The 12,548-nt window shown below is 45.7% G+C and overlaps 1 protein-coding gene across 3 annotated transcripts in view; it reads right to left on the bottom strand.

Annotated features, from left to right (window-relative positions):
* Window positions 1–12,548, bottom strand: part of LOC128702320 (AT-rich interactive domain-containing protein 3B-like) — a 221,708-nt gene that overhangs the window by 121,284 nt on the left and 87,876 nt on the right. The gene's annotated exons all lie outside the window — the stretch shown is intronic.

The following is a 12,548-nucleotide window of genomic DNA, read 5'->3' as shown; positions in this document are numbered from 1 at the left end:
ATTTCTCCTCCCTCGTCTCCTTTCTCTCTTCATCTAGGTTCAGTTTTACATAATTTACTATATAAAACCAATGTAAAGTTTTATTGTAACACATCGGCCGTCTCCTACCCAGGTAGGATGACCCGAAAAAGAAGAAATACTTTCGCCATCATTCACTCCATCACTGTCTTGCCAGAGGCGTGCCGATACTACAGTTAAAAAACTGCAACATCAACAGCCCTCCTTCAGACTGCAGGCACTATACCTCCCACTTTCAGGATTCAAGTCCGGCCAACTGGTTTTGCTGAATCCCTTCGTAACTGTTACCTTGCTCACACTCCAACAGCATGTCGAGTCATAAAAAACACTTCCACTTCTAACACGCTGTGCACTCGCCTGTTGGATGTCCATGCCCCTCGCATGCAAAACCTCTTTCATCCCCTCCAACGTTTTCTAGGGCGACTCCTACTTCACTTTCCATCCACTACAGATTTATACACCCTCCAACTCATCCTATTTTGTTCCATCCTTTCTAAGTGTCCAAACCACATCAACAGCCCTTCAGTTTATGTACGACGTCTAATTAAATACCACTCACTGTTATCTCTGCCCACTCATCCATATTTTTCACCCTTTTTCATCTCTCACTCACCTGGTAATGATTTTGGAGATCATGGCCCCCGTGGCACGCATCTTGGATGATAGTCTGGCCAGTCAGACTGTGAGCACTTGTGATCTGTAGTCCGGCGTAGGCACAATAGCTTGGCTGATCAGGAAGAATTAGCAGAGACTTGTAAAGTTTCTTATTGAAGACAGAGACTGTAGGTAATTTTCATATATTTAAAGGGATTTGAAAATCGTTCAGACTTTATGCTTTTTGAGTTGTTTTAGTGTACTTTTTATTACATACGCCACTACTTCTCATTGAAGGTGTTTGACACAGTCTGTCATACCTTCTGTTCTCTTAAGGAGTAATTTCAGGGTGTAACATTGGAATCAGTCCCTCCAGTACTTTCCAAGTGAAAATTACGACAGTTTTCCTTTTTCACCTGCGCTTCCGGGAGTATAGAAAGTGGCAGTTTAAGTTTTAATAATAATTTGAGTGTCTAAATAGATGAGGACAGTGAACTTACTCTTTACATCATCCAGAGCTGTTGTTTCTTCTCTTAAAAGTGGCTGGCCAATCTAAAGAGTACAAATGCCTTAAAGAGTATCATTATTGGCTTGTCATGTCGTGTTTTGAAAGTTTTTCTCTCTTAGATACGATCTCCAACCCTTACCCTGCTAACTTTCAAAAGAAAGCATCCTTCCACTCCCTCCCATCCCCAAGATGCATCAAAGCCTACCCTTCCCCTCACGGCAGTTTTCGAAGGGCTAACCTGAGAGTGAACAGTTCCGAAGTCATAGTAACTCCAGCTCTGCTGGAACGAAACCTTTGCAGCTGCCGTAGCTGATGAACCCGTCACTGGAATACTTGACGATATCCTCATTACCCTACTGAAGTGTCCCAGCTCAGGACTGACGGATTTCAGCACCTCGTATGAAACTCCATCCTGCACGCTGGAATGTGACACAGAAACACAGTCTTGTTCACACTGTGTAACTATCATACAGAGTAGGGTAGCAGCACACTGATGATGCATTCACTTTAGTTAAATTAACAAGTACTCTAACTCCCTCTCCAAACAACCTTCAGTACTCTCTTCCTTGTATTCTACATAACACAAAATACCTCCCGTTTCTTTCATTCCCTCTCCCTTTTCCCTGCGCCTTCCACAAGACAAAACATCTTCCCCTTTTCCTGCGCCTTCCACAAAACAAGACAACATCTTCCCCTCTTTCTTCCTCTACAAGACAAAACATCTTTCCCTTCTTCTTCTTCCACAAAAAACATTTTCTCCTTTTCCCTGCCCCTTTCACAAAACATCTCCCTCTCTTTCCTGCTTCCTCATCAAAACACCCCCTCCCTCCCTCCCTCCCTCCTTTCTTTCCCCACCCGCTCCCTCCCTTCTTTCCCCACCCGCTCCCTCCCCCCACCCTCCCCCTCCTCTCTATTAACAACCAACATTAGTGTTGCCATGAAATACAAGCCAATAACAACACACCTGAATTAATTGCCAACTCCCCTCGCCTCTTTCCTTTATTCTTCCTCCACATCTCTCCCCCTCTCCCTTCGTCTCTCCCCACCGCTTCCCTTTCCTCTCCTCCCACTCCACTAGCCACCTATCCCTCCCCCGTATATACCACATACGCCCTTCTGGCACTCAGTTCCCCCTGGTGGCTTTGATTGAAGGTGAGATGGTCAGATAACGCTCCAGGAAGAGTGAATATGGTTCTCATCCTTACTGTCTTGTAGCGTAGAGGTCATTGTTGCATGTGCCCTCACCATCGGTAATCGGCGCCACCGCAGCCATCGCCGCCGCCGCTGCCAATCAATGATCACTGCCACAGCCGCCGCCTCCGCCGCCAATCAGTGATCACTGCCACAGCCACCACCGCCAGTCAGTAATCGTTGCTGCTAATACCACCAACTACCTACCTGGAGTCTACCTGGAGGGCATTCCGGGGATCAACGCCCCCGAGGCCCGGTCCATGATCAGGCCTCCCAGTGTATCAGGGCCTCATTAACTAGGCTGTTACTGCTGGCTGCACGTAGTCTAACGTACGAACCACAGCCCGGCTGATCCGGCACTGACTTTAGGTATCTGTCCAACTCCCTCTTGAAGTCAACCAGGGGTCTATTGGTAATTCCCCTTATTGCTGGTGGGAGGCTGTTGAACAGTCTTGGGCCCCGGACATTTATTGTGTTTTTTCTTAGTGTACTAATGGCGTCCCTACTTTTCACTGGGGGTATGTTGCATCGCCCGCCAAGTCTCTTGCTTTCGTAGGGAGTGATTTCTGTGTGCAGATTAGGGACCAGTCGCTCTAGGATTTTCCAGGTGCAGATTATGATGTATCTCTCTCGCCTGCGCTCCACTGAGTACAAGTCAAGTGTTTCCAAGTGTTCCCAGTAGTTGAGGTGTTTGATGGAACTTATATGTGTATTCTCTAGATCTACGATTTCACCCGCCTTGAATGGGGATGTTAATGTACATCAATATTCCAGCCTAGAGAGAACAAGTGATTTAAAAATGATCATCATTGGCTTGGCACACCTTGTTTTGAACGTTCTCATTATCCATCCCATCATTTTCCTCGCACATGTGATAGTGGCACTGTTATGATCCTTGAAGGTGAGATCCTCAGACATTATAACCACACATCTGCTAACAACACAACTATCAACAAATCACCTCCATATTACCGCCATTCTCCACCACTACCACAACCAGCAGTACCACCACCACCACAACCAGCATCAGCAGTACCAGCACTAGTACCAGTACCAGCACTAGTACCAGTGGTAGTAGTTACATAAAGAAGATGAGACTCTCTGACCGCGGGTTCAATCCCGGCCGGGGTATGGATTGATCTTCAGTGTTTTGCACGGTCTCTTAGGAAACCGGTTAACATTGGAGGTTTACGTGCCCTCAGTGGCTGCCTTACTCAAGATTGTAGATGCCTGGCAAAGTAATCAGTATGGTCTCCTCCAGAGTTTCTTGGAGCCTCGGGGGCATCGACCTCTGGAACACCCTCCAGGCAGACTCCAGGTAGGTAGACCAAAAGACACGCTGGTCATAGTTGGGCGGCGGCGTTCTGTTTGCTGATTAACAAACAGGAGTTTGTTCGTCAACAAAAACAGGAGTTAGGTTAGACAAGGTTTGTAAGGAAACAGGACAAGTGTTTCCTGACGCCGGTCTTAGTCATATGATGACCCGCAGCTGGAGCTTTTATCTGGCTAAGGCCTTTCGCTGGCTTACCGGTCCACCCCTGACACAGGTCTCTGTCGAATTCAAGTGTTTCGCTGGAGTAGTCCCGGCCTGGGTCTCTGTCACATGGTGACTCTTTTTTTTTTAATGTTTAAGTCTCTGCAAGCCTACCCCAGCTAGGTTCAACGCCCCTTTTAATTAATCACTATAATAACGTAGTCCTTTTCCGTTTAGGTAGCTTCTGTCTTCACTGCTATTCTCTGACGCTGAATCTCTCTCTCTCTCTCTCTCTCTCTCTCTCTCAGGTGAACTAATTAATTTTCCACTCAACTAACTCGGGTCACGAGCGAGTCTATAAGAAAAAATGAAATACAGTACTCGTCAAATTCTAAGCTTGAACCCACTAGTTGAGTCCAAACAGTACTGGTGTCCGCTGGACCAGGCAAACACCCGGAGTAGAAAAACTCTGAACTCATCAAAGGTACACCCATCTGAAGGATGATATGTTGCACTTCGGAGGGTCATTCAAACTGTAATCGCTATTGAATGAATGATGGTGAATGTAATTCCTTCTTTGGGATCACCTTGCCTCGGTGGTAGACGGTCGGTGTCTTAAAAAAAAAAAAAGCAGAAAAGACATCCCTTATAAAAGTAGTACCTGCCCTAGAGCATTTTCTCGATGACCGCTGAGCGTGAGTGAGAGTGAGCTCTGGGACTGCATGTGTGAGCGTGAGTAAGCTTAGAAAGCATTATTCTCGCGCTAATGTATGCGTGATTTAACTGAGCGGAAGCTCCTGTAGGAATATATTTGTAAAGTAGCGTCGCCTGCACCACTGTGCAACACACACTAACCTCTATTCGTACGCAACACCAACATATACTCACCTAATTGTACTCACCTAATTGTACTCGCCTAATTGTACTCGCCTAATTGTGGTTGCAGGGTTCGATACTCAGCTCCTGGCCCCGCCTCTTCACTGATCGCTACTAGGTCCTCTCCCTCTCTGCTTCCTGAGCTTTGTCATACCTCTTCTTAAAACTATGTATGGTTCATGTCTCCACTACTTCACTTGCTAGGCTATTCCACTTGCTGACGACTCTATGACTGAAGAAATGCTTCCTAACGTCCCTGTGACTCATCTGAGTCTTCAGCTTCCAATTGTGACCCTTGTTTCTGTGTCCCCTCTCTGGAACATCCTGTCTCTGTCCACCTTGTCTATTCCCCGCAGTATCTTGTATGTCGTTATCATGTCTCCCCTGACCCTTCTGTCCTCCAGTGCCGTCAGTCCGATTTCCCTCAACCTTTCCTCGTACGACATTCCCCTGAACTCTGGAACTAGCCTTGTTGCAAACCTTTGTACTTTCTCTAACTTCTTGACGTATGTGTGTATACCTTTGAGTTTCGAGAGTCTTACTATTGAAACGAGCCATGGGCCAGGCTCTTTAGTTAATATTTTGTAAAAAGCACTTATCGATAAGCCACTTGGCCTGTTCGGTGTGTGTGTGTGTGTGTGTGTGTGTGTGTGTGTGTGTGTGTGTGTGTGTGTGTGTGTGTGTGTGTGTGTGTGTGTGTGTGTGTGTGTTTGAAAACTGTATACATATGCAAATAGTGTTTACATGTGCGGTGAAGAAGAAGCCATGGTAGTGCAGGAGAGGAGGAAGCTTGGGTAGGCAGCATCCCAGCACCGCCCTCTCCCACACCCGCACCTCACTTATCACCAGACAGGAAAACTAAGGAACCCCCAGTCATCGATATTCCGAATATGCATAGAGCGCACACAGAGTTAATTGGTGGGAGAAGCAAGAGGCACTGATGGAGGGTGGTGGTGGTGGTGGGTGGTAGTCTGGGCTGTGGTGATGATACTGGTGATTTTAATGGTGGTGGTGGGTGGTAGTCTGGGCTGTGGTGATGATACTCGTGATTTTAATGGTGGTGGTGGGAGAGGGAGGTACTGGATGGTGACAGCGGAGGCTGTGCTGGTGGTGGATGTAATTGTGATAGTGGAGATGGTGGTGGCGGATATAGTGGTGATGACGGTGCTTGTTACATTAGTGGTGATATTGGTGGATGTTGTAGGAAGTGGTGGTGGTTGCAGGATGGGCGGACGTGATGGTGGTTGTGTTGGAGGGGCGGCTATGGTGGAGGGAGGGGCTGCTGTGGTGGAGGAGAGGCGGCTGTGGTGGAGGGAGGGGCGGCTGTGGTGGAGGAGAGGCGGCTGTGGTGGAGGGAGGGGCGGCAGTTCACTTGCTTCTCCTTCATGATAAAGCCGCCGCCATCAATCACAAAGTTGACAACGTAATTCCACGTTCATGACTGGGAACGGCCCATCGCAGATCAATTCATTCAACTCAACGCAAAAGGCAGCTTGAAATAAGGTGCAGAGGCCTGATCAACTCCAACTGTTGGAGACAACTCCCCACCAATCTCCAACACTAAAAAGACTGCTCAGGTGAACAACCAGAAGAGTGGGAGACTACTCCCTCGCTACCACCAACATTGTGGAAAAATTGTTGGAGGAACTTACTTACATAGTGCTTATTTGGTGACGATTGCCTGAATAATCTCCCTTGTAACCTGATCTCCGACCTGGTGGACTGCTTGATCAGTCAGGTTGTTGCTGCACGTAGCTCGCATTTTGATCTAGGCACCTGCATTGGGTGGTAGAAATTTACTAAGTTCCATCAGCTGGAATTGTTTGCAGTAGCTGGAAAACTAGATGCAAATTACGTGATCAGCCTTAAGATCACTTTATTGAAAACCGTGTGCGTAATTGTGCAATTATTGATGAATATAGTGATATACATTATAATAGCCTAAGTGATGTATCAAGGTATGCAAAACAACCACTGTGAAAAAATAGCGAAATTCCGAACGCTTTCGTAACTTCTCACATTATCAAGGAACTATAAAAAACTATATCAAGGTATGTGGTATGAACCTTGGTAATAAATACCGACAAGTTGGTTTAGAAAGACACGTAAGTGATCAAGAAGTGATCAAGGTCCCAGGATCGAAACGTTTTCTAATAAATATGTTAGTGTTTGCTTACCTGTCTTTCTAAACCATCAAGGTATGTAAATAAGGCACAGATTACGGGTTATGACATTTTATTGTGAAGGCGTCTCGTCCACCAGGAACTTTATCAGTTGACAGAGTGAACAAGACATGGGTATTTATATTAGTAAAACAGTCCTGAGGTGATGTCACTTAAGAGTATTATTGATGCTCTTGAAGGATGATTGATGTCGATTATTAAGATTATTAAGACTCTCTCTCCAGGTAAACATGTGCAACAGTTGGGTATCTTTATTGTTGAAACAGCTCGCCTACACAGTAGGCTTCTTCAGTCAAATACAGAGGTAGCACGTGTAGTAGTGTAATGAAAATTATGCAATCAGTCCATCAACCTTGGAGAAATAGTATTTGAGGTGATCAGTCTCTCAGCCTGGAGAAGAGTTCAGCTCCATTATCTGGAACGATATGAAGCTGAAGCATGAAAATGGAGTCTTAAATACTGTCGAAGGTGAGGTGGAAGATCGCGAAGATATAACAGGGGATGGGATTCCAACCCTTCTCACTCACAACTAGTAGTTACGTGATGATGTTGGTTACGGCTGGGACTGCGTATTCAAGACATAATTTGCTGCGGTTGTCACTTTCTTTCATAGGTTCTGTTTCTAGGAAGTTCATAAGGTGGTTGTCGATGTTTGCCTCCACAGTTAGTTGAATGTTTAAAAGTGTCGTCGCTTCTGCATATCTTAATATGTTCTGTGACTCTGGTGTCTAGGTCTCAGTACCCGACGAGCCGGGCTGTGGTTCGTATACTGGACTACGTGTGGCCAGCAGTAACATCCTGCAGCTACTGCAGCAGCTGCAGCCCCTCAAGGGAGGTTCCTTGACCCTGGTGAGGGGCTCTTGATCTAGGCAATTGGATCTCTGCTGTTGTTCCCTGAATTGAGCCTGAATACCTTCCACATCCCTCCCCACATGAGCTGTATAATCCTACGGGTTTAGTGCTCCCCCATGATTATAGTAATTCACCAGATGCAGGAGTAATAACAGCCGCAACAACAAAAACAAGCAGCAACTAAACCATCACCAGCAGCAACAACAAAAACAGCGGCAGTAACAACTAAACCATCACCAGCAGCAACAAAAACAGTAACAACTAAACCATCACCAGCAGCAACAACAAAAACAGCGGCAGTAACAACTAAACCAGCAGCAGCAGCAACAACAAAAACAGCAGCAACAACAAAAACAGCGGCAGCAACAACTAAACCAGCAGCAGCAACAACAAAAACAGCGGCAGTAACAACTAAACCAGCAGCAGCAACAACAAAAACAGCAGCAACAACAAAAACAGCGGCAGCAACAACTAAACCAGCAGCAGCAACAACAAAAACAGCGGCAGTAACAACTAAACCATCAGCAGCAACAACAAAAACAGCGGCAGTAACAACTAAACCATCACCAGCAGCAACAACAAAAACAGCGGCAGCAACAACTAAACCATCACCAGCACCAACAACAAAAACAGCGGCAGCAACAACATTAAGTTATAAATGCACAAACACACAATTAATTTGGCGTTGCACAACAGTTAATTTGGCGGAGACTAAACGAGAACCATTACAACGCCAAATTTTTCACAGCATTTTTTTCTGTTAGCGAAGTCACTAGCGAGAAAAAATGCTGTGGAACATCGGTTATTGGGACGCTTATATCTCATGCTCCTTTTCTGACACTGTTAACATAGCGATGGTGGCACTGGCATCACTAGGGTAGTGGCACTGACGCCAGGGTGGTGTCACTGTTACGAGGGTGGTGACAATAACACCAGGGTGATAGCAATGTCACCCTGGTGTTATTGTCATCCTGGCATTGAGAGCAAAATGCAGCAGACAGTTTGCACGGGGATCAGACAACTTGCACCAGGCAACTGCAAGGACAAGAAACCTGCTCGGACAACAGGCTTGCACGTACAACAGACCTGCACGGACAAGAAACCTGCGCAAGGATGCAAGGACGAGATGCAAACAGGATGGAGTAATTGACTTGTACGCAGAGCATACGCCATTTTAGATCTGCTTATACCGTAGAGAAGAGACATGTGTTAATGGTTCTGGGAATGTTGCCCCCGTGACCCGACCCCAGACCAGGCCTCCGAAATCGGAGTTGAAACACTTCAGGAACAAGAATCGCGGGGGCGCTGATCCCCGGAGCCATTAACATGCATACAAAGCTTCTGTAGCGAAATACGTATGCGTAACAAAGACTTAGTTGTATTTGTTATGTCTAACTATTTCTAGATTTTTTTTCTTATTGTGGGACCATTAGTTAGTATTTTCTCTGTGATATCGTGGACTAGGTCACTTTTTTGCTGCTGTGGGATCTTGGGTAAACATTTGTTCTGTTTCCTGACGGTGCGGGTCTACCTACCTGGAGTCTACCTGGACCACGACCAGGCCTCCCGGTGGATCAGGACCTGATCAACCAGGCTGTTACTGCTGGCCGCACGTAGTCCAACGTACGAACCACAGCCCGGCTGATCCGGCACTGACTTTAGGTATCTGTGCAACTCCCTCTTGAAGGCAGCCAGGGGCCTATTGGTAATTCCCCTTATGCTTGATGGGAGGCTGTTGAACAGTCTTGGACCCCGGACACTTATGGTGTTTTCTCTTAGTGTATCAATGGGTGGGGTTAGAACCTATGGCGAGTCCTAAAACTCACTTCCCATGGGTTCTAACTCCACCTGTGCCTGGTTTTTGCAATCGTGTTATTACGGTTTCGTGAGTTGTTAATGATGTGAAGATCCGCCTCTGAAGCTTTTGGTCATCTGACCGAGGCCTTCCGCTGGCTTACCGGTTCACCACTTTAAAAATTAAGATTGTTATTGCTGTGGGATCAACAGTGAGATAACGCTTCTGTTTGTTATCGTGGACCAGGTCAGCTTTCTGCTACTGCGGGACCAGTAACAAGAGAGACCTCTCTTGTTGGTTATCGTCAATAAAGTTGTCTGCTCTTGTGGGACCAATAAAGTAAGAAAACTCATTTAGAATTATGAAAGAAATAGGATGCTTATAAACAACACACACATAGAAGCTTACGACGACGTTTCGGTCCAACTTGGACTTTGTAAATAGTCCAAATCGGACCGAAATGTCGTCACAAGCTTCTCTCTCCCATGTGCGGGTTATTGTGCCTTTTTCTTCTTTTTAGGATGTTTATATCTCAAGGTGGCTCCTCATCCTCCTGACACAACACTTCTAAGCTGGTGTAGGATGTGCGTTCAGCCACTGGGATTCTTTCCCGTTCAAAACCGCTCGCTGTTTGTTCTAGGTGAGCCAGTCATTGATCCAGACAGTGGGAAGAGAGGGGAAGGAGGAAGTGGGAGGGAAGGAAGGATGAAAGGAGTGAGGTAAGAAAGGATGTACATAAAAGGGTTGTGGGAAGAGAAGGCGAGGGACGTAAAGAGAGCCATCACGATCCATCAGGCACTGTGCCACATGATCCATCAGGCACCGTGCCACAGACTCCAGCAATCCATCACAACTCGTAACTTCCGGGGAGGTGCGTGTCATTGCCTCCTGCCCCTTACAGTCCATCCCCCCCTCATTCCATTTCCCTCATCTTTTCTACTCTCTCTTATTCTCTCTTTGTTGTCTTACTTCAGCTAATGTGCTTATCGCTGTTATCGTAGCTCAGCTCATTTACACGCTTACAGCTGTTATCTGTCTTAATTTACACGCTTGAAGCTGTTATCTATGGTAATTTACAAACTTATTGCTGTTGTCATACCTCATTCAATTTAAACGATTATATCTGTAATCATAACTCAGCTTATTTACAAGCTTACAACTTTACAACTGTTATCATGCATCACTTAAATTCAGTTTTTTTGGTCACCAGTCATAAAACACTGGAACTGACCGCCCTTGGGAGCTTTAAGTGCAAAAAAAGTTCTTTAAGAAACAGTTGGACAAGTACTTGGAAAATATTGGATTCAGCTAAATACAATGTAGGAGTCTCAGTACACAGTCTGCTCCTCCCCCGGGGCTGGCTGTGGTGGTAAGTTAAACCACACAGTCTTTTACAGTGGTCACTTGAACCCTCAGGTTAGCTTTTGAACGTCCCAGGCCATCTAGTTGACATAGATGAATAATGGTGGGACAGTGATTGAGATTATATTTTGCCAACGAAGTGGCTAGTTTATTGTGCAAGCCCCTTATCCATCATGTGGACGGTAGTAGCTAGTTCATTGTACCCCCCCCCCCATATCTATCTTGTGGACGGTAGTGGCTAGTTTATTGTGTACCTCCATATCCATCCTGTGGACGGCACCGCCAAAGCATATGGATACACGAAAGGCCTAGGAATTAGGCCCCGGAAGGGTTAGCAAGAGTCATCTGGATCTATATCTACATCTTGTCTTATTTGTTGTAAGCAAAATTAGGATATTCGATTAATATGTATGGCAACTTATTTTTATTGAACTTTTGGGAAAATAGCAGTAATAGCAGTAGTGGTAAAACTAGTAGCAGTTCCAAGTTCTGCTTCATCTGTGCCACTATTTTAACACGGTATGTTAATTCTCTACCTCTACTTATATGTCAGCAGTGTGGCCGGAGGGAGTGGAGGAGAGGCAGAGAGCCTTCTGCTGTACTATTCTGATCTTATCTGTCTAGATTTAAGAAGCAGTTTAGTGTTCTCTACATATAAGATATGAGGTCTTATTTGATATCTCTTCCCAATGTTCTTTTCCTCAACTCCCCTTTCGTTTCCCCTCTTCCTTTCCTCTCCTCTCTCTTCTCTCCCTAGACCTACCATTTCTCGTAACTCATATATTCCTTCTTCGTCTGTTTCGTCTCTTTCCCCAACTCTCCCTCTTATGATAACTAATGAAGAGGAACAATCGGTGTTGAGGTAATCACCCGAGGGTCACCGTCTTGTTCCTTCGTAATGGCTCCCTCCCCGACACACCCATTCCTCCATCACATTCTTACTCCCTATTCCTCTCTCTCTCTCTCTCTCTCTCTCTCTCTCTCTCTCTCTCTCTCTCTCTCTCTCTCTCTCTCTCTCTCTCTCTCTCTCTCTCTCTCACCAAAGGGAATTTTAAAACTGTTACAGAGTAACTTGTGTATCTTCTGTGGAATATCATGCACTTCATCGCTAGCAGATCTGCAACCTAATGTAAACATTGTGCCCATATTTAGAAAAAAGTGAAAGGGGGGATATTCAAAGTATAGGTGTCCCAGTGACAAGTATTCTTGTAACAAATGATATGTATTCTTTTAACACAATGTGTGTCCCAGTGACAGGTAGTCAGTCTTGTAGCAGACAAAACAGACATATTTAACAAGTGTTCTTGTTAAAGCACTGTAATAGTCCATCAGAGTATATCATTTATAGACTACTTCTATGGCAGAAATGACATGCATGTCAGGGATGGGGGTTCACTTATCTAGGGCTGGCGTGGCGGCAGTGGCCAGTGCAGTGGAGGGAGCTGTTAGGGCTTTAAACTTGAAATACAGTAGTTGTATGGCTTTTTGTGGGAAAGCAATGAAATGCGGTACACCTCTCGGGGAACCAAAACTGAGGAGGTTGGCCCAAACCGATAAGATGAGGTGTACTGGCTAGAAGAATGAATAGAAAATTAGCTGCTAGAATTCAGCCGCAGCCTTAGGTGTTTGAGAAGAGTAGGCGGCAGTGTGGGCATGGGTGGGAATGGTCTGTGATGAATTGGATGTGGGTGTGGG

Source organism: Cherax quadricarinatus, chromosome 80 (genome assembly GCF_038502225.1).
Source record: "Cherax quadricarinatus isolate ZL_2023a chromosome 80, ASM3850222v1, whole genome shotgun sequence".
Lineage (NCBI taxonomy): Eukaryota > Metazoa > Arthropoda > Malacostraca > Decapoda > Parastacidae > Cherax > Cherax quadricarinatus.
Note: the sequence above shows the minus strand (reverse complement) of the source record. Positions and strands in the feature narration are given on the sequence as shown.